Source organism: Myotis yumanensis, unplaced genomic scaffold (assembly GCF_028538775.1).
Source record: "Myotis yumanensis isolate MYYU_CA2020_CCGP unplaced genomic scaffold, mMyoYum1.0.hap1 SCAF_3, whole genome shotgun sequence".
Classification (NCBI taxonomy): domain Eukaryota; kingdom Metazoa; phylum Chordata; class Mammalia; order Chiroptera; family Vespertilionidae; genus Myotis; species Myotis yumanensis.
In genome coordinates this window covers 105,567,248-105,590,135 of record NW_027223754.1, presented here as the reverse complement: position 1 = coordinate 105,590,135, position 22,888 = coordinate 105,567,248, and the positions used below count along the sequence as shown (strand labels likewise).

General features: G+C 41.8%; 1 long non-coding RNA gene, 1 other non-coding gene and 1 pseudogene across 2 annotated transcripts in view; 2 read left to right on the top strand and 1 right to left on the bottom strand.

Moving 5' to 3' along the window:
- LOC139006714 (uncharacterized) overlaps window positions 1–22,888 on the bottom strand; it is a 73,465-nt gene that overhangs the window by 45,904 nt on the left and 4,673 nt on the right. The window lies entirely within an intron of this gene.
- Window positions 11,045–11,165, top strand: LOC139007885 (small nucleolar RNA SNORA32). Its single transcript, XR_011471019.1, has one exon. It is a non-coding gene; the product is annotated as a small nucleolar RNA SNORA32 (small nucleolar RNA).
- On the top strand, window positions 18,887–20,392 carry LOC139005128 (vacuolar protein sorting-associated protein 72 homolog pseudogene; annotated as a pseudogene).

Sequence of the window (22,888 nt, the reverse complement as noted above, 5' to 3'; positions counted from 1 at the left end):
AGCCCCCAGGCCTCTATCCTATATAGTAAAAGGGTAATATGCCTCCCAGCATTGGGATCAGCGGAGCCGCAAGGCCTCTTGGCACCGGATCAGCGTGACAGGGTGCAGCTCCCCACCCCACCCCCACCCCCGCCATGGGCCCTGCTCTGTGTGTGACAGGGTAGAGCCATAACCTCCCCATCGGCCCTGCCCTGAGTGTGAGAGTGGCAGCGCCCCAACCCCCTGATCAGCCCTGCTCTGTGGGTGATAGAGGGTGGCGCCCCCACCCCCCCCCACCCCACGGGCCCTGCTCTGTGTGTGACAGGGTAGAGCCATAACCTCCCCATCAGCCCTGCCCTGAGTGTGACAGTGGCGGCGCCCCAACCCCCTGATCGGCCCTGCTCTGTGTGTGACAGGGGGGAGCTCCCCAACCCCCTGATGGGCCCTGCTCTGTGCGTGACAGGGGGGAGCGCCTCAACCCCCTGATCGGCCCTGCTCTGTGCATGACAGGGGGGAGCTCCCCAACCCCCTGATTGGCCCTGCTCTGTGCATGACAGGGGGTGGCACCGCAACCTCCCCATCGACCCTGCCTTGAGTGTGACAGGGGGCGGTGCCCCAACCCCCCAATCAGTCCTACCCTGAGCGTGACTGAGGGTGGCATCACAACCTCCTAATCCGCCCTGCTCTGTGCATGACAGGGGGCGGTGCCCCAACTCCCCAGTCAGCCCTGCTCTGAGCCCGACCAGGGGCTGCACCTAGGGATTGGGCCTGCCCTCTGCCACCCGGGAGCAGGCCTAAGCCAGCAGGTTGTTATCTCCCGAGGGGTCCCAGACTGCGAGAGGGCACAGGCTGGGCTGAGGGACCCCCCCCTCCCCCCCCCCCCCCCCCCCGAGTGCACAAATTTTTGTGCACCGGGCCCCTAGTTCATAAATAACCACCAAAATAGGATTTCTTCCAGTGGAAGAGAAAATTTGCATTGTGATACAAATGAGTCTATAAATATTGCCATACGATAAATAAAAGTTTTGTTCATAATAAAATAGAAATTCTTAAAATATTAAAATTTACCCATGAACATGTAAAATGACTAACCAAAAATGCCCACCATAAACATGAATTCTTGAATTAGTGGATTGGACACAAACTTTTGCCAAACTGCCATGTCACAGAATTTCTTCTTAATGAAATTCTTTTGGCAACTAACTTTGTATGGATGGAAGTCAATAAATGAAGAACCCTGTCCCTCCACTGAATTTTAGAAAATTCTATAATTTAAAATTTTTAATAAGTATGTTTTAGAAAGGTACTTATATCCTTTTAAAACTTTGAAAAATTTACTGTTCTGTTTAAAATATAAATTATAGCTTGAATACCTGCTTTCAAAACAAAAGTTGTTTTTATGATTAGAAAAAAATTTGTATTAAATTCACCACTGTCTTTTTAAACAAAATAACTTTATTTTACTGAGAGGTATATTACTATTACTCAGAAGCCATTATTAGCAACAACAACGTGTTCCCATTAACCTGTAAATAAACATTATCAGTAAGTTTTAAAAGTAATTTTCATAAGCATTATATACTAGGGGCCCAGTGCATAAATTTGTTCACCTTGAAAGGAACTGTGGGCCACAAGGCTGCGGTGGGCACAGGGGCGGGTCTTGGCCCATCCTCTGTGCCCCCACCCAGCCCCTCCTGCCGTGTCCTCTGTCTTCTGGCAGCCCCGCTCCTGCTGCCAGTGCTCCCACACGCTGATGGCACTGGCCTGCTCACACCTGCTGACAGTGTGGAGCCATTGGGGCCAGCTCCAGCAGCAGGTGTCAGTGGGGCTGGTGTTGTCAGTGGGTGTGAGAGGTGGCTGCTGGACCCAATTGCTCCTCAGGAGCAGGGTGGGTGGAGAAGCCCTGAGGGGCAATTGGGGCCAGTGCTGGGTGCTGGCAGCAGGTGCAAGCACCGGGAAGGACTGCAGCGCGCAGAAGCAATGAATTTTCAGCAACCGGCAAAGGTTCACCCTAATGACAGCAACAAGTGCCCCACCTTGGTCTGGCGCCCCTGCTCACCTGCTCCACCATCCCACTGTGGCCGATGACCGCCATGTCCCGCGCACACCCCCTGGTGGTCAGCACATGTCATAGCGACCGGTTGTTCGGTTATTTGGTTGTTCTGCCGTTCAGTCTATTTGCATATTAGGGTTTTATATATAGATAATAAATCAGAGTAAGCAATTGAAAGTTTTATTTGAAGATACTAATTTAGGCATTCTATGTACTCAAGGGTTTAAAAATCAGGCCTTATTAAAATGTACATAAATTTTGGAGTTCTGTCTATTTTCTTGTCCTTAAGAAAGTGGTGTAAGAAAAGTACTCTAAGAGATAATTTATTTTGAGCAGTAAAAAGAAACAATGTCTAGATTTATTGGAGAAGTTTTGTACTTAAGTGTCTATTTGGCAAAAATCCAAATGCATACCACAGATAAAAGTTTCTCTCTCTCTCTCTCTCTCTCTCTCTCTCTCTCTCTCTCCCTTCTAGCCAGTGTGACAAAATTTTCTTTTAAGCCGAGATAAACCACGTTTCTTCATTTGTTTAATATATAGCGCTGATGGAATTTTGTGAATATTCTGGGACCTGGAGACAATGATAGCTATAGAGAATTCATGGGTTGTATAAACATATTTATAGTCATATTTGGAAAACCAATACATTCATTTTGAAACTCATAATATAGTCTAAACCAGTGGAGTGTGTGTGTGTGTGTGTGTGTGTGTGTGTGTGTGTGTGTATTAGGAGTATAAATGATTTTGACCTCCTGAGGTCACTTGGCAATATTGGGAGACATTTTTGGTTGTCACAATGGAGAAAAGGGAGGGAGCAGTCTAGTGGGTAGAGGCCAGGGAGATTAGGGATCTTAGAATACACAGGACAGTCAGACCCCTTCCCCCCAGCAAAGAATTATAATTATCTGGACCAAAATGTCAATCATGCTACTGAGAAACCCTGGTCTAAACTGCCTATCAATATGTACAGCTAAATGTGAACATATTATTTGACTTTTCTCCATGAATTCCATGTTTTCTCATGAATTGATTACACATGTGGTCAATGATAAAAATGCTTCCTCTTCTTATACCATATAAATATGCAGAAATTTTCAAATTCATCATTTATTTAGAAAATCTTCCAGTACAAGGTATTTATTCTCTTATTGCAGTAAATAGTTGATCCAGGAGTTTTCCTACTTAGTGAAAATTTATGACTAATTTTCTAGTTTTATATATATACTCTAGTAGCCCGGTGCATGAAATTCGTGCACTGGGGTGGGGGAGGGGGGAAAGGGGCCCCTCAGTCTGGCCTTCACCCTCTCCAATCTGAGACCCCTCAGGGAATGTCCAACTACCTGTTTGTGCCCACACTTTTAACAGATAACAGCTCCATTGTTGTTTCTTTCTTATGCTTAAAACCATTGGAATTAGTAGGTATTCAAAGTGTGTATACATTTTGGGGGGACACCCTGTATATCTCTAGTCAGTGGTGAAATAAACCAATAGCAGTTTTGGAACCCCCAGACAGGGAACCTCGCTCACTCCCCACATGTCTCCCCACTTCACTTTCCACCTTCGTGGGAAGCAGGAGAATCAACGTTTTCTCTCATTAATTCAGAAAAGCACGTCCTGTCACCCGCTGCCCGGCAGGAGTGAGCTAGGCCCCAAGCAAGCGAGGCTCAGTCAGGGCAGCCTTCGCTCATGGGTGCTGGCACCCAAAGTGCACATTCCTCCTCTACAGTCGCCCCGACTATCCCACTGTTTCACTGAGAGGACGGAATTCCTCTCCGCCTCTGGGCTCTTGATCTTGAACGCTGACCGAAGGCACCTGAGAGAGGGCCACCCGTGCCCACCAGGTGTATCTATCTGCACCTGCTCCTGCCTCAGCACCTGCATTAACCCCCCAGAGGTGATCTCGTAGCTGCACTGGCCTCCGTGGGAACAGGGCATCACCACTCCGCCCTCTCACTGTCATCTCACAGGCGCCCACCCTCAGCACCCAGAACACCCAGATACTCTCCAAAGGACGTGAGCGCATCAGAGGGGATGTGTGCACATCCTGTGGGGGTGTTAGGCATGCTGGGTTGATGGAAGTGCGGGGGAGAGGCGGGGGGAACTTGTGCACGCCTTGGTTTGCAACTGTTGCAGGCATGGGAGGGTGACAGTGTGCTGGGGGATGTTCACACGCCAGGGGAGGATGTGCACACCAGAGGCCTCTGGCTTTACAGATTCGCAAACCCCCATGGTGCAGCCAGGAGGATGTCAGTCTGGCCCGCCAGAGTGGCTGTCCCTGCGATCCTGCACCTTGTGGGCCAGGAGGCGGATCTTGCACAGCCACTCCTGGGCGCTGATGGCCTGCAGGCGCTACTTCAGCTCAGCCTGCAGGCTCCGCTTGGCATGCTCACAGCTGTCACCACCGCCATGTGGGGAGTACAGGCCGCCCTTCGCCGGCCTGCCTCCCCTGTCCAGAGGCTCTCTGCACTGCTCACCTGCCCAGAGTGACTGGGGCTGGGCGGAAGCCAGGTGTCCTGCCCTGCCCAACCCCGGCCGATCCGCCCCTGTGCGAGCTGCCGCCCTGCCAGGAAGGGTCATGGATCCAGGTCCCGGGACCAGGGACAGCCTCAAGCGCTGCCCCCCGCCCGGCAGGGTCACAGATCCGGGTCCCAGGACCATGGAAAGCGTCAAGCGCTGCCCCCTGTCCCCAGGTCACGGATCCGGGTCCCAGACTGCGGACAGCCTCAAGCGCTGACCCCCGCCCGGCAGAGTCACAGATTCGGGTCCTGGGACAGCGGACAGCCTCCTGCGGTGCCCCCTGCCTGGCAGGGTCACAGATCCGGGTCCCGGGACCACGGGACCACGGACAGCCTCCCGCAGTGCCCCCCGCCTGCCAGGTCACAGATCCAGGTCCCAGACCACAGACAGCCTCAAGCACTGCCCCCCGCCCGGCAGGGTCACAGATCCGGTCCCGGGACCACGGACAGCCTTGCCCACTGCCGCGCGCCTTCAGTATGCAAATTAGCCACCATCTTGTTGCTTCAGGGTGGGGGTCCCCACTGGGGTGCCTGGCCAGCCTGGATGAGGGGATGATGGCTGTTTGCAGCTGGTCACACCCTCTTCAGGGAGGAGGTCCCCACTGGGGTGCCTGGCCAGTCTGGGTGAGGGGCTGAAGGCCATTTTCAGGCTGGCGGGCGACTGAAGCTCCCAACCTCTCCTTTTTTTCTTTTTTCTTTTATTCTGGGATTTAGTTACCTTCTATGGCTGTCACTGGAGCTGAAACAGCTGCAGCTGTGAGACCTCGGCTCCAGCTCTGAGACCTCGGCTGCTGAAAGCAGGTACTGGGTTTGTTTGGGTTCTATAATTGAAACACTGTTGCGGTCCTGCTGGCTGAAGCCCTGCTGGCTGGAAGCAGGTTTCTGGAGTTTGTTTAGCTTCTATACTTGCAACATTGTTTCTTAGAGTGCAAGCTCAGAGGCCAGCAGCAGCAGGCGGGGAACCTTGGCTTCCTCCATCACTGGAGCAAGCAAGCCTCCTGTTCGCTTCAGTGCCTGGCTGCCAGCCGCCATCTTGGTTGGCAGTTAATTTGCATAAGGATATGTTGATTAGCCAATGGGAAGGGTGTCGGGGTTATGGTCAATTTGCATGTTTCTCTTTTATTAGATAGTATATATATTCACTAGAGGCATGGGGGGGAGGGTGTTCCTCAGCCCAGCCTGCACCCTCTCCAATATGGAACCCCTCAGAGGATGTCCAACTGCCAGTTTAGGCCTGATGTCCGATAGTCAGACATCCCTCTCATAATCTGGGACTTCTGGCTCCTAACCACTTGCCTGCCTGCCTGCCTGATTGCCCCTAACCACTCTATCTGCCAGCCTGATAGCTCCCTAACTGCTCCCCTGCTGACCTGATTGGTGTCTAACTGCTTCCCTGCTGGCATGATGATCCCCAACTGCTCTCCCCTGCCGATCCAATCGCCCCCAACTACCTTCCCCTGTGGTGCCGAGGGGACTGGGGGACTCAGGCTGGATGAGGCAGGGCTGAGGGGACTGGGGGACTGAGGTTGGATGAGGCTGGATGCTGCAGGGACTGGGTGAGATGGGGCTGAGAGGACTGGGGGACTGAGGCTGGATCAGATGGGGCTGAGGGGACTGGGAGACTCTGGCTGGATGAGGCAGGGCTGAGGGGACTGGGCGCTGCCATCTTGTGGCTGTGGGCTTCACCATCTTGTGAGGGTGTGGCAGTCCATTAGCATATTCCCTCTTTATTGGCTTGGGCACTGCCATTTGTGAGGCTGTGACAGTCAATTAGCATATTCTGTCTTTATTAGATAGGATATATATATATGCTAATCCCTTCACATTTCATCTAGTCCCCCCACCACCCTCCCCTCTGATAGCTGTAAGTCTATTCAATGTATCCATGTGAATGTTCCTATTTTATTTGTCAGTTTATTTAGTTCATTAGATTCCACATATAGTGAGGTCCTATGGTTTGTCTTTCTCTGACTGGCTTATTTAATTTAGCATAATAATCTCCAGGTCAATCCATGCTGTTACAAACAAGATTTTCTTCTTTTTTACAGCTGCATAGTATTAACTGTGTATAAATGTATATTGTATAAATGTACTATAGCTTTTTTTTATCCACTCATCTACTGATGGGCACTTGGGATGTTTCCAGATCTTGGATACTATAAATAATGCTGCAATGAATATAGAGTTGCATATATTCTCTTGAAATAGTGCTTTGGGATTCTTAAAATATATTCACAGAAGTGGAATCACTGGGTCAAAAGGTAGTTCCATTTTTTATTTTTTGAGAAAACTTCATACTGTTTTCAACAGTGGCTGCACAAGTCTGCATTCCCACCAACAGTGCAAAACAGATCACTTTTCTCCACATACTTGCCAGCATTTGTTGTTTGTTGATTTATTGATGAAAACCATTTTGACAGGTGTGAAGTGATATCTCATTGTGGTTTTAATTTCCATCTCTGTAATGGTTAGTGATGTTAGCATCTTTTCAAATGTCTATTTGCCATCTATATGTTCTCTTTGAAAAAGTGTCCATTCAGGACCTATGCCCATTTTTTAATTGGATTGTTTGTCTTCCTGATGTTGAGTTGTATAAGTTATTTATATATTTTGAACATTAACCCCTTTCAGATGTATCATTGGCAAATATGTTCTCCCACAGAGTGGGTTCCCTTTATATTTTGTTGATGATTTTTTTTGCTGAGCAAAAAAAAAAAAGCTTTTTAGTTTGATGTAGTTCCATTTCTTTATTTTTTCCTTTGTTTTACTTGTTTGATAAGATATAACAAAAATATTGCTATGAGAGATGTCTGAGATATTCCACCTATTTTCTTCTAAAATCTTTATGGTTTCATGACTTACATTTAAGTCTTTTATATATTTTGAGTTTATTCTTGTGTATGGTATAAGTTGATGGTTCAGTTTCTCTCTCTTTTTTTTTCATGTATCTGTCCAACTTTGCCAACACCATTTATTGAAAAGACTATCTTTGCTCTATTGTATATTCTTGCCTCCTTTGTCAATCACAAAGGTGTGGGTTGATTTCTAGGCTCTCTGTTCTGTTGCATTGATCTATATACCTGTTCCTCTGCCAGTATCAGGCTGTTTTGATAACAATGGCCTTGTTTTATATTAGGTATTATGATACCTAACTCTGTTCTTTTTCAAGATTGCTGAGGCTATTTTGGTCTTCTGTGGTTTCATATACATGTTTGGAGTATTTGTTTTAGATTTGTGAAATTTGCCAGTGGTATTTTAACGGAAATTGCATTGAATCTGTAAATTGTCATGGGAAGTATGGACATTATAATGATGTTATTTTTTTCCTATCCATGAACAAGGTATGAGCTTCCACTTATTTATATCTTCTTCAATCTCTTTATTCAATGTCCATAATATTCCAAGTACAGGTCTTTTACTTCCTTGGTTAAATTTAGTCCTAGGTACCTTATTTTTGTTGTTATTATTGCAATGGTAAATCAGATTTTTCTCTTAATTTCACTTTCTGATAATTTATTATTGGTGTAAAAATATGACAAAGTTCTGAATGTTAATTTTCTATCATGGTACTTTGCCAAATTCATTTATTAGATCTAGTAGTTTTTTTGATGGAGTCTTTAGAGTTTTCTATGTACAATATCATGTCAACTCTGAATAGTGACATTTTACTTCCTCCTTTCCAATTTGGATGTCTTTCATTTCTTCTTCTTGTATGGTTGCTGTGGTTAAGACTTTCCATACTTTATTGAATAAGAGTGGTGAAAGCTAGCATTCACGTCTTGTTCCGGATCTTATGGTAAACACTTTTAGTTTTTGTCTATTGAGTGTGAAATTGGCTGCAGGTTTTTCATATATGGCCTTTATTATGTTGAGATATGATCCCTCTATTCCCACTTTGCTGAGATTTTATTATCATAAATAGGTGCTGGATTTTATAAAATGCTTTTTCTGTATCTATTAATGTGCTCATGTGATTTATCCTTCATTTTGTTTATGTGATGTATCACATTGATTGATTTGCAAATATGGTACCAACCTGGCATCCCTGGAATAAATCCTACTTGATTATGTTGTATGATCTTTTTAATGTGTTGCTGGATCTAGTTTGCCAATATTTTGTTAAGGATATTAGTATCTATGTTCATCAGGGACATTGGCCTATAATTTTCTTTCTTTGTAGTTCTTTATCAGTTTTGAAATTAGGATAATGTTGATCTTGTTAAAAAAAAAAAAAAAAGCTTGGATGTCTTCTCTACTCTTGAATTTTTTGGAATGCTTTGAGAAGAAATGTTTCATAAAATTCACCTATGAAGTCATCTGGTCCAGTACTTATGTTTGCAGTGAGTTTTTTTTATTACTGCTTTAATTTCATTTGTTTTTATCCATCTATTCAGGTTTTATGATTCATACTGATTGTATGTTTCTAGAAATCTATCCATTTCATCCAAGGTGTTCAATTTGTTGGCAAATAGTTGTTCAGAGTATTTTCTAACAATTCTTTATATTTCTGTGATGTCATTTGTTACTTTTTTCATTTCTAACTTTTATCTATTTGGGTTATTGCTCTTTTTTCTTCATGAGTCTGGTTAAAGGTTTAACAATCTTGTTTATCTTTTCAACAACTAACTCTTGGTTTCATTGATCTTTTGTATTTTTTTTTTTTTAGTCTCTATGTTATTTATTCCCACTCTGATCTTTATTATTTTCTTCCTTCTATGCCTCTGGGCTTTTCTTTTTGCTCATTTTCTAGTTATTTTAGGTGTAGGATTACACTGTTTATTTGAAACTTTTCTTGCTTCTTGAGTAGGCCTGCAATGCTATGAACTACTCTCTTAGGACTGCTTTTTTGTGTCCCTTAAATTTTAGGCCATTGTATGTTCATTCTCATTATCTTCCTGATAATATTTCGTTATTCCATTGCTCTCATTGTTTACCCATATATTCCTTAACAACATGCTATTTAGCCTCCATGTGTTTGAATGTTTTTCATTGTTGTAGATTTCTAGTTTCATATCATTGTGGTCAGAGAAAATGCTTGATATGATTTCAATCTTCTTGGATTTTTAAGACTTATTTTGTGTACTAACATGTTCTAACTTTGAGAATGTTCAATGTGCACTTGAGAAGAATATATATTCTGCTGTTTTGGGATGAAATGTTCTATAAATATCAACTAAATACATCTGATCCACTGTGTCAACATTTTTAAAAAATTAAGAATTTGTATTATATTTATTTATTTTAATTTATCTTTATTATTGAAAGTAATATAGGTGTCCACTTTCCCCCCCATTTACCCTTGTAGTCTGCACCTGCTCCCCACACCAGACCTTCCCCACACTATTGTCTGTGTCCATGAGCTATGCATATCTATACACATAAAAGGCTAATATGCTAAGTGTCCAACCATCCAGGTAATGATGTCACGTAGCAATGCCCGGCCTCCTCTCCCTAGCAACTAGCCTCCTTGCAGTTTCTTCAGCCCAGGAACAGGACTTGCTTTATAGCCAGGTGGAAACATTTTATACTTTAACCAAATATCTGTGAAGCGTTTTCCCATGCCTCGTCTCATTTGATCCTCACAGAAGTTCTGGAGTAGGTAGATAGGAGACTCAGTGGAATCCTATTTTCTTTTCATTAGCTGGAAAACGGAGATTTAGAAAGCTTAGAAACTTGACCCTACTGAAGAAGTAAGAAATGGTTGTCAATGAGGTTCCACCTTACACCTGTCAGAATGGCTATCATCAACAAATCAACAAATGACAAGTGCTGGCGAGGATGTGGAGAAAAATGAACCCTTGTGCACTGCTGGTGGGAATGCAGACTGGTGCAGCCACTGTGAAAAACAGTATGGAATTTTCTCAAAAAATTTAAAATGGATCTCCCATTCAATCCAGGAATCCCACTTCTGGGAATATATTGCAAGAAATCAGAAACACCAACAGAAAGGACATATGCACCCCTATGTCCACAGCAGCACAATTTACAATAGCCAGATTTGGAAACAGCCTAAGTGCCCCTTAGCAGATGAGTGGGTTAAAAAAGTGTGGTACATCTACACAATGGAATACTACACTGCAGTAAAAAAGAAGGAACTCTTACCATTTGCAACAGCATGGATGGATCTGGAGAGTGTTATGCTAAGCAAATAAGTCAGTTGGAGAAAAGTATATATCACATAATCTCACTCATATGTGGAATATAATGAACAACATAAACTGATGAACTAGAATAGATCCAGAGACATAGAAGCATCAAACAGACTACCCAACCTCAGGGTGAAGGCAGGGAGTGTGCAGTGGGGGGTTTGTGAGGAGGGGGGTGAGACATCAACCAAAGGACTTTATGCATGCATATAAGCATAACCCATGGACACAGTCAGTAGGGGGAATGAGGGCATGTACTGGGATGGGAACTAGTGTGGAGAGGTCAATAGGGGAAAAAGGATTCATATGTAATACTTTAAACAATAAAGAATTTTTAGAAAAGCATCCTGTTGTCATTACCAAGGCTTTTCGAATGCAGTTTCTCATTTGCCATGGGCATGACCACAAAACATTTTCCCAATAGGTTTTCCTTTTGCTATGTTGGTAGCATTCAGCCTATTGGGAGCATTTGTTTGAAAAGCCCTGGAAACAAGTGACAATGAAAGCACAACAATCCAAAATCTATGGTACACAGTGAAAGTAGTTCTGAGACGGAAGTAGTTCTGAGACGGAAGTTCATAGCTCTACAGGCTTACCTCAAAAAAAAAAAAAATGAAAGAAAGAAAGAAAAGAAAAAGTAAAACTGGTAATACATTATATAACCTGCAACTTAAAGAATTAGAAAGCGAGCAACAAGAAAAGCCCAGAGTAAGTTGAAGGAAGGAAATAATAAAGATCAGAGTGGAAGTAAATGGCATAGAGACTCCCCCGCTCCCCCCCCCCCCCAAAATACAAAAGATCAATAAAACCAAGAGCTGGTTCTTTGAAGGATAAACAAGATTGGTGAACCTCTAGCCCGGCTCACCAAAAAACAAAGAGAGAGAACCCAAATAAACAAAATCACAAATTAAAGAGGTGAAGTAACAACTGACCTCACAGACATACGAAAGATTATAAAAAAAATACCAGGGACAACTCTCCTCCAACAACCTGGACAACCTAGACGAAATGGACATATTCCTTAAAAAAAATACAAGCTTCCAAAACTCAATCAGGAAAAATAAAAAAAACCTGAATAGGCTGATAACTACTGATGAAATTGAAACAATAATTTAAAAACTTCTAGCAAACAAAAGTGAAATAAGCCAGTCAGAGAAAAATAAATGTCACATGATCTTACTCATTTGTGGAATAGAATGAACAACATAAACAGATAAACTAAAGTGGATCCAGAGACATAGACGCATCGAACAAACCACCCAACCTCAGAGGGAAGGAGTCGGGGAGGGAAGAGATCAACCAAATAACTTGTATGCATGCATATAAGTATAACCAATGGACACAGACAGTAGGGTGGTGAGGGCATATTCTGGAGGTGGGGTGGGATAAAAGGAGACATATGTAATACTTTAAACAATAAAGAATTAAAAAAATTCTAGGTCTGATATTTAGATCTTGGTTCATTTTAAGTTACTAGTGAATATGATGTGATGTAAGGTTCACATGTGACTATCCAGTTGTCCCAGTTCTATTTGTTGAGAAGACCTCTTTTCCCAATAAATTGTCTTGGCACTCTTGTCAAAAATCAGTTGGAAAAAAAAAAGCAATACAAAAGACAAACAAAACCAAAAGCTGGTTATTTTAAAAGAGAAACAAGATTGATGAACATTTAGCCAAAATTATCAAGAAACAAAAAGAGAAAACCCATATAAACAAAATCAGAAATGAAAGTGGTGAAGTAACAAATGAAACCACAGAAATACCAATGATTGTAAGAAAATACTATGAGCAACTATATGCCAACAAGCTGGACAATATGGATGAAATGGACAGATTCCTAGAAAAATACAATCTTCCAAAACTCAGTCAGGAAGAATCAGAAAACCTGTATAGGCCAATAACAACTGATGAAATTGAAATAGTAATAAAAAAATCTCCAAGCAAAAAAAGGCCCTGGTCTGGACAGCTTCACAAGGGAGTTTTGCCATACAGTCAAAGAACTACCACCTATCCTACTTGAACTAGTCCAAAAATCCTGGAGGAAAGAGCACTTCCAAACTCTTTCTATGTGGCCAGCATTATCATAATTCCAAAACCAGATAAAGACACTACAAAGAAAGATAATTACCGGTCAATATACCAGATGAACATAGTTGCTAAAATCCTCAACAAAATATTAGCAAAACAAATCCAGCAATATTTTAAAAAGATTATACAACATGACCAGTGGAATTTATTCCAGGGATGCAAGGCTGATACAATATTCACAAATCAATAAATGTGATGCATCACAAACAAGTTGAAAGACAAAAATCACATGGTCATATTAATATCCACAGAAAAAGCATTTGAAAAAATCCAACGCTGATTTTTTATAAGAACTCTCAGCAAAGTGGGAATAGAGAGGTCATATCTAAACATAATAAAGGTGATATATGACAAACCTACAGCAAACATCATACTCAATGGGCAAAAACTAAAACCATTTCCCCCTAAGAACAGGAACAAGACAGGGATGTCTGCTTTCACCATTCTCATAGTACTGGATGTCTTAATCACAGTGATCAGACAAAAAGAAAACATAAAAGGCATCCATATCAGAAAATAGGAAATAAAACTGTCATTATTCACAGATGTCATGATATTATACATAGAAAACACCAAAGACTCCACCAAAAAACTAATAGATTTAATAAATGAATTCAGCAACTCAGCAGGATACAAAATTAACACCCAGAAATTATTGACATTTTTATACACCAATAATGAATTCTCAGAAAGGGAAACTGGCATAATAATCACATTTACCATTGCAACAAAACAATTAAGATACTTAGAAATAAACTTAACCGAGGAGGTAAATGACTTGCACTCCAAAAACTACAGGATGTTGAAAAAAGAGATATACCATGTTCATGGATTCTTAGAATTAACATAATTAACATAATTAACATCATTAAAATATCCATACTACCCAAAGCAATCTGTAGATTCAATGCAATCTCTATGAAAATACCAATGGAATATTTCACAGATCTAAAACAAATACTCCAAAAATTTCTATGGAACCAAAAAAGACCCCAAATAGCCACAGCAATCTTGAGGAAGAACAAAGTTAGAGGAATCACAATATGAGATATCAAGTTATACTACAAAGCCAGCATAATCAAAACAGTCTGGTACTGGTACAAAAACAAGCATATAGATCAGTGATGGCGAACCTATGACACGCGTGTCAGAGGTGACACGCGAACTCATTTTTTTGATTGATTTTTCTTTGTTAAATGGCATTTAAATATATAAACTAAATATCAAAAATATAAGTCTTTGTTTTACTATGGTTGCAAATATCAAAAAATTTCTATATGTGACACGGCACCAGAGTTAAGTTAGGGTTTTTCAAAATGCTGACACGCCGAGCTCAAAAGGTTTGCCATCACTGATATAGACCATGCAACAGAACAGAGAACACAGAAATCAACACAAGCCATTATGCTCAATTAATATTTGACAAAATAGGCATGAGCATTCAATGAAGTACAGACACTCTCTTTAATAAATGGTGTTGGGAATATTGGACAGCTTCATGTAAAAAAAAATGAAACTAGACCACCAACTGACATCATACACAAGAATAAACTCAAAATGGATAAAAGATTTAAACGTAATTTGTGAAACTATAAAAATCCTTGAAGAAAACATAGGCAATAAAATATCAGACATCTCATATAGTAACATTTTCACTGATATAATCTCTAGTGCAAGAAAAACAAAAGAAAAATAAACAAATGGGACTAAATAAAAATAAAATCTTCTATACAGCAAAAGAAACCATCAACAAAATGGAAAAGGAACCTACTGTATTTGTCAATGATACATTTAATAAGAGGTTAATATCTAAAATATATAAGGAACTCACACAACTTAACAAAAGAAAGATAACCAATACAATTAAAAAAATGGGCAAGGAATCTAAATAGAAATTTCACCAAAGTGGACATACAGGTGGCCAAGAAACATGGAAACATGCATGCTCAAAGTCACTAATCATCAGAGAGACGCAAATTAAAATGACAATGAAGTATCACCTCATACCTGTCAGAATGTCTACCATCAACAAATCAACAAATGTCAAGTGCTGGCAAGTATGTGGAGAAAAGAGAACCCTAGTACACTGCTGGTGGGAATGCAGACTGTTGCAGCCATCATGGAAAACAGTATGGAATGTCCTCAAAGAATTAAATATGGAACTGCCATTTGATCCAGTGATCTCACTACTAGGAATATATCTTAAGAAACCCGAAACATCGATCAGAAAGAATATATGTACCCCTATGTTCATAACAGTGTAATTTATAATAGACTAGTGGCCCAGTGCATGAAATTCATGCATGGGGGGGGGGGGCGGTCCCTCAGCCTGGCCTGCACCCGCTCCAATCTGGGACCCCTTGGGGGATGTCCGGCTGCTGGTTTATGCCCGATCCCACAGGTCCCGCAATCTGGGACTGCTGGCTCCTAACTGCTCACCTGCCTGCCTGCCTGATTGCCCCTAACTGGCCCCCCCGCCAGCCTTCTCGCCCCTCACTGTCCCCCCCCATCGGCCTGCTCGCCCCCAACTGCCCCCATGCCGGCCTGCTCAATCCCAACTGCCCCCCCCCCCGCCAGCCTGATCACCCCCAATTGCCCTCCCCTTCTGGCCTGATTGCCCCTAACCACCTCTGCCTCGGCCCCACTGCCATGGCTTTGTCCGGAAGGTCTCCCAGTCTAATTAGCATATTACCCTTTTATTAGCATAGATGAGTGGATAAAAAATGCTGTGGTACATTTACACCATGGAATATATGCAACTGCAAAACAGAAGGATCTTTTATTAGTATAGATGAGTGGATAAAAAATGCTGTGGTACATTTACACCATGGAATATATGCAATTGCAAAACAGAAGGATCTCTTACCCATTGAGACAGCATGGATGGACCTGGAGAGTATTATGCTAAGCGAAATAAGCTAGTATCACATGATATCACTAATATGTGGAATTAATGAACAAAATAAACTGTGGAATAAACTATAACCAGAGACGTAGAAGTATGGAACAGACTGTTGAATCTCAGAGGGAAGGCGGGGGGTGGGTGGAAAGCTATTCACCAAAGAACTTACATGCATATATGCATAGCCCATGGACACAGATAATAGTGTGGTGAAGTGTGGGCTACAAGAGAACAATGGGGGAAAAAGGGAACATCTGAATACTTTCAAAATAAAGATAAAATACTAATACTAATATTTATACTATTACTACTACTACTACTACTAAATTCAAAGTAATTTATAAAACAATCCATCTGATCTAGTGTGTCATTTAAAGCCTATGTTTCCTTGTTGAATTTTTTTCTGGAAGATCTATCCAGTGAAGTCAGTGGGTGTTAAAGTCCCCTATGGTGACTGTATTGCTGTTGATATCTCCCTGAAAGTCCTCCAGAATTGTTTTTTTATATATTCAACTGCTCTTATATTGGGTACATATATATTTACCATTATTATATCCTCTTGTTGCATCAATCCCTTTATTATTATGTAGTGACATTTATTGTCTCTTGTAATGGCTTTCATTTTGAAGTCTATTTTGCCAGATATGAGTATTGCTACCCCAGCTTTTTTTTTTTTTTTATTGCAATTTGCACAGAATTTTTTTTCCATCCCTTCACTCTCATCTGGTGTGAGTCTTTTGTTCTGAGGTAGGTTTCTTGCAAACAGCATATATTTGGGTCATGCTTTCATATCCACTCTGCTATACCATGTCTTTTGATTGAAACATTTAATCCATTTACATTTAAGGTTATTATTATAGGCACTTATTTACTGCCATTTTAATTTTTATGCATATGTTTCCCTCTCTATTTCTTCTTATTATTACAGTATTATCTTTAGCATATCTTGCATGCTGGTTTGGTGGTGATAAACTCGTTTACTCTTTTTTATTGCCTGGAAATTATTTATTTCACCATCTATTTTGAATGATAGCCTTGCTAGATATAGTAGCCTTGGTTTCAGATCCTTTCTTTTCATTACCTTGAATACTTCATGCCATTCCCTTCTGACTTGAAAAGTTTCTAATAAAAATTCACCTGAAAGCCTTATTGAAACTCCTTTGTAAGTAACAAATTCTTTTGCTGCCTTTAAGATTCTCTTTTTGTCTTTTACTTCTGGTATTTTAATTATGATGTGTTTGGGCATGGACCTCTTTGGATTCTTCTTCCTTGGGACTCTCTATGCCTGCTGAACGTGTGTGCCTTTTTCCTTCAACTGGCTAGGGACCTTTTCTGCCATTATTTCTTCCAATAGTTTCTCTATCCCTTATTCACTTTCTTTACCTTTTGGTACTCCTATGATACAAATATTGTTACGTTTCATGTTGTCAAACAGCTCCCTTAAGCTGTCCTCCTGTTTTTTAATTTTTTCCTCTGTGGTTCTCTGACTGAGTATTTTTTTCTACCTTGTCTTCTAATTCACTGATCTTCCACTTCCCCTAATCCAGTGGTTCTCAACCTTCCTAATGCCGCGACCCTTTAATACAGTTCCTCATGTTGTGGTGACCCCCAACCATAAAATTATTTTCGTTGCTACTTCATAACTGTAATTTTGCTACTGTTATGAATCGTAATGTAAATATCTGATACGCAGGATGTATTTTCATTGATTGCGACCCACAGGTTGAGAACCACTGCCCTAATCTATGGTGTATTCTTTCCAATATGTTCTGTATTAGTGCTATGTCATTCTTCATTTCTACTGGTCATTTTTTTTTCATAATTTCTATATGTTTTCTCATGGTGTTGTGCAACCTTGTACTCATTAGTCTGAACTCTGGTAAACTTCTCATCTCTATTTCATTTAGCTCTTCTTCTGGAGGATTCTCTTGTTCTTTCATTTGGGGCTTGTTTTTTGTCTCCCCATTTTGACTGCCTTCTTTAGTTTGTATCTGTGTATTAGATCTGCTATGACTCCTACTCTTTTTTGAGAGACTCTAGTGTAGGACATTGTCATCTTGGAATATTAAAATGTGTTGAGAACCCCTTGACCCCTGCTCCCCACCCCCAGGAAACGGCTGCTGCTCTACATTGGTGAAGGGAGGGATGTTGGGGCTGTTAATGTCCTCAGGTAGCTCCCTCTGTGGGCTGCTCTTCCCAGCTAAGATCTGGGCATTAAAGTTGACTTTTGATGTTATAAATCAAAGTACATTTGATTAATGGCAGGAATTTCTGAGCTAGTGAGGAAAGCATTTTTTCAGCAAAGGTGAAGTTCTCTATGGGGTGGCACAGGCTAGGGCAAGGCATGCTGGGTTCTCAGCTGTGTGATATAGGGCTATAGTTTAACCACCTCAGGCTCCATTTCCTTAACTAAAATGTGATAAAGTTTCTTCCAAGTCTAAAGTTCTTTTTTTGTTTTGTTTTGTTAATCCTCACCTGAGGATATTTTTCCATTGATTTTTAGGGAGAGTAGAAGAGAGAGGGAAAGACAGAGAGAAACATCAATGTGAGAGAAACACATTGACTGCTTGCTTCCTGCATGAGCCTCAACCAGGGCCCAGGCCAGGGAGGAGCCCCCAAATGAATTGAACCCTGGACCCTTTGGTCCACAGGCCAATGCTCTATCCACTGAGCCAAACCAGCTAGGGCCCAATTCTAAAATTCTAACACTCAGGGTGACTGAGCTTATTCTATTATTTTCGAGGAAATAAAGAAGAGAGTACTAGAAGGAACATGGGCAAGAAAGCAAGCCGTGGGTTCCAGTATTTGGAAACACCTTTAAATGTCTCTCTCTTTGGGGGTCGGGAGTCTGGGTTAGGGCATGTATCTCCTCAGCTTCCAATCTTTTTACACAGTGCATACTGGTGAAGGTGCCTGAATGTCAAGATCAAATGATGCAGAACAGCTCAGAAGGGGTGGGTCCGTCTGGAGCAGCAGTTCTCAACCTGTGGGTCGTGACCATCGGAAAACACATATAGCATATCAGATATTTACATTACGATTCATAACAGTAGCAACATTACAGTTATGAAGTAGCAACAAAAATAATTTTATGGTTGGGGGTCACCACAACATGAGGAACTGTATTAAAGGGTCGCGGCATTAGGAAGGTTGAGAACCACTGCTCTGGAACATTACATGCCTATTGTCTTACTAGTATACAATGCTAGCTGTTACAGGGGTCCTGAGGTGAGTGAGACCCTGTTCCCATTCCCAGGAAAGGCACAGTTGAATAAGGGAATTATATAAATAACTATGAGAAAACATTGAATCCAATGTGATAAGGAAAGGTCAGGAGGAGGTAGCATCTTTCCACCCTTCCATGATGGAGCCAGGACTGATTTTTCCCTAGTGAGTATCCACTGCTTGTTTCATTTTTTAGGATTGGTCTGGAATTGTGAAGATTTGCTTGGCCTTCTCTGAGCAAACCCTCTGACTCCTGGGATGGGTGAGAAAAGGTGGGAATTGGACAGCATGTCTCCATAGAAGGGCATCCTATCAACTTCAAGGAGGATGAAGAGTAGCTTTGATGATTTTTTGAAGAATGCCTCTGAGCATGGGGTCTGGTTAGAAATATGTAGGAGAACCACTGGGTGAGGGACCTCTGTTTGGCTAGGGGTCAGACCCCCTAGGGGACTGTGGGGGAACTGGCTTTCTGGGCTCCTGGAGGCAGATAAAGAAGATTTCTACCAGATGATTTATGGGGATTTCATGGAAGAATCATGAGATATTAAATATCAAAGGGACCAATCAGACACAGAAGATGAGGTGGATTCTGACATCGATGAAGGGAATGAACCATCCAGTGATGAAGTAGAAGAGTCAAGAAGGAAGCACAAAGTAGTATCCAACACCTAAAAGGAGCCTCTCAAGAGAGTAATGCCTCAAACGGTCAGCACCCCAGATGGTATCTCTCAGAAGGTCCAAGACCACTAGAACTACAGGATAATGCCTCTGACAGTCGGAAGTTCATGAGTCAGTGTACAGCTGAACATACACAACAAATATCCTTGTGGTACAGGAGAGGCAGAGCCAGTCACAAGCAGCGAAAGGGGTCCCACAGGGAGCAGCCACTGACCCAGGAGGAGCTGCTCATGGAGGCCAAGATCACAGAGGAGCTCAACTTACATTCACTGGAGACATATGAGTGACTCCAGGCTGACAAAGGGAAGCAGGTTCACAAGAAGCGAAAGTGCCCTGGGCTCATAATTACCTACCATTTAGTGACAGTGCTGCTGGTAGAGAAGCCAGGCCCTACAGAAGAGAATGTCGATATGGAAGGACTTGATCCTACTCCCATGGCTTCTGCATTGACTCTCCGTGCCAGGACAGGACCCCTCATCCCTCCTGCTCATTGCTTAGGTACCTTCATCACTTTTAGCAATGATGTGACATTTGAGGAATGGTTTTCCCAAGGGTGGCCATCAAAGGCTCCTGTTTAGAGGTCTTCAAAGTGACCCATGGCCCCACTCTATACCAGTACCCTGTTACAGGCATATTCTATGTCATTGTTCGAGCCTTCAAGATCATCTGTGAGGCCTACAAGAAGTTCATCACTGTCCACAAACTGTCACTCACTGTCTCCGCTCTGGGTCCTGGCCCACCACCTCCTGAGCCCCTCCCTAGTTCTGGGCCTTGAGTCTTGTGCCAGAAAATTGTCACCAAATGAAGAGATGTTTATTCCTTAGAAACCTTTTTTTCTGCCCTGACTCGGGCTCTCAATGTACCCCTCCTCTCTGTTTCTCCCTTTGTCATCTCTAAACTTTGCCTAGCCCTTTCCTGTATTTATTTCACCATCTCTTCCCCTAGTTCCTACTGGATTTGTTTGTGTTTTTTAATCTAATAAAATAGAAAGTTCTATTTTAAAAAAAGGAAAAAATCCAGTAATTGCTCCAATTTTGCCACTGAAACGTGTTTTGAGCTTTCGTTTCCCATCTATAAGTAGAAATAATAATATACCTATGTTACCTTGCTCACAGTTTTGCTGTCAAGCTCAAATATGCTAAGTGAAAGCATCTTGTAGAGCCAGTATTATGTATTAGTTAAGGAGAAAGACTCTGGGGCCAAATTGCCTAGTTTGAAGTCCTAACTATGCACTTATTGTGTGACCTTGGGAAAGCCACTTAGCCTCTTTGTGCCTTGGTTTCTTCATTTACAAAATAGAAATGACACTCAAACTTTTGTCACAGGGTTGTTGATGATTAAAATGAGTTAAATGTAAAGTATTTGAACAGTGCCTAGCACATAGTTAATACAGTACCATATAAATAAAGCCATTATTATTATTATTATTATGAAGTTCTATACAGAAGTATGATTATGATGATTATTTCTTAGATACAGAAACAAGTAAGAATTTTTCTGTGTCAATATGGAGTAGAGTAAACAGGAAGCCTTCAATTCTGCTCTGAACTACAAGTTCAGACTTTTAAAAAGAGCCATAAAAATGCCATCTAACTGACAAAGGTCTGAGTGAGGGAGGCACAACCCTTGACCATCCTGGAAAAAATATCATCTCCACCCTACCATATTTATCTCTTTGGCTTGCTTCTGGCCAAAGGTCTACTCTGGATATGATCCTACTGCATCCAGACCTTTGCCACCAACGTCCCTGTACTGAGAGGCTCTGACTGGATGAGATTTGTTCAAAGGGGCAGCTATGGATCCTATCTATTGTCAGAAAATGTAGAACCAGCTTGGGGGGAGATCAGGACAGGCTGGGCTGACCACAGAAGGGCTCTTCTGACCTCTGTAAAGAAGAGTCAAGAGTTGGATTCCAGGTTAGAAAGTAAAATTACAGAACTTTTAGGTGGAGTCAGATTCTTTCTTTTCCTTACTAATTTCCCAATTTATTATACCATCTCACCTTATATTAGCCTGAAATATTCCAGTGATTTAAAGAGTTCAATGTGCTATTGGATTATCTCTTCTTTTCCTCTAACTGAATGGAAGGAAGAACACCAAGTACCAGAGCTTGGGTAGAGGTCAGGCGATGACTTAGAATGTGGATTTTGTGTTTCACTTATTCTACTAGTTTTCTCAAAATATAATGATTCCAACAATACAAATATTAACCTGGGCCGTGCCTTATAGATCTGGCTTTACAGATCAGGCCTTATTTCTACTTCTTGTTTTACCCAAGGAGAGGAAAGGTGGTTTCAAAGCTTGCATCATGAACCCTGGGTTAGGTTTTTATAATACCTGTTCACTCTCTGTCAGGTGGAATGAATTTACTTATGTTTAGGATTGTTATGTCTTAGCTTGAGAAATTCTGGGTACATTCAGACAGAGGTGAGATGGTGGAGAGTCATAGTAGCTGTGTGTTTAAGAATCAATTTGTGGGCATAACAGTGCTAAAGGTTAAGTGGTGACATACAGACCACTATGAAGCCCTGTTTAGTAAAAAATTGGGTGAAACACGGAACTAGAACAGAATCAGATTTTAATATAATTTTTAGCACCCCACCCACCCGTCAAATATCTTGACCTAATTTTGGCTTCTGTGGCAGCCACAAAGTAGGCAAATTTGTTTCTGGTAGGTCTGCTGCTTTTAAGGATGTACTGCCATCTCCTGGAAAATTTTGGAATAGCAAGAAATTTCTTGTTTGGGATTAAGGAAGGGGTCTTTTCAAGGCAACAACAATTTAGAGGTGGTGCTACTGGCAGTGAAGTGATGTGGCTGTACCAGTCTCCACCCACCCAAGCCAGCTTAGGTCTGTTTTCTGGTGCTCCTATTGCTTTCCTGATGTTTCAAGGAAGACTTCTAAACCCAGTTCTGAAAAACAGACTTTTTTCTTTAGTCCAATAAGTATGATGTCAAATCTGAGGTAAAGCTGATAAAACACTTTGGTAAGTTCAGTCTTAGACTGATCCACTTTTCAGGGCTCTTTGCTTACCTCTGGAGTTTGCTGTGTGGGAATGCATATTGCCTGGTGAGGAATAGGGACTTAGAGTGAAGCTTCTCCCAAATGACCCTGAAAATATGTTGTTCCCAAGGGTGGCATTCCAAAATCAATACTGATGCCCCAGACAAGGTCTAGTCCTGAGCATGATGACCACGTTTTCTCTCTGCTCTGCTCCCAACCCTGGATTTACTGTTAGAAAACAAAGCTAAATGTAGATACCAACTCTACCCCACCACTGTTATCACTCCCAGTCTCTCTTC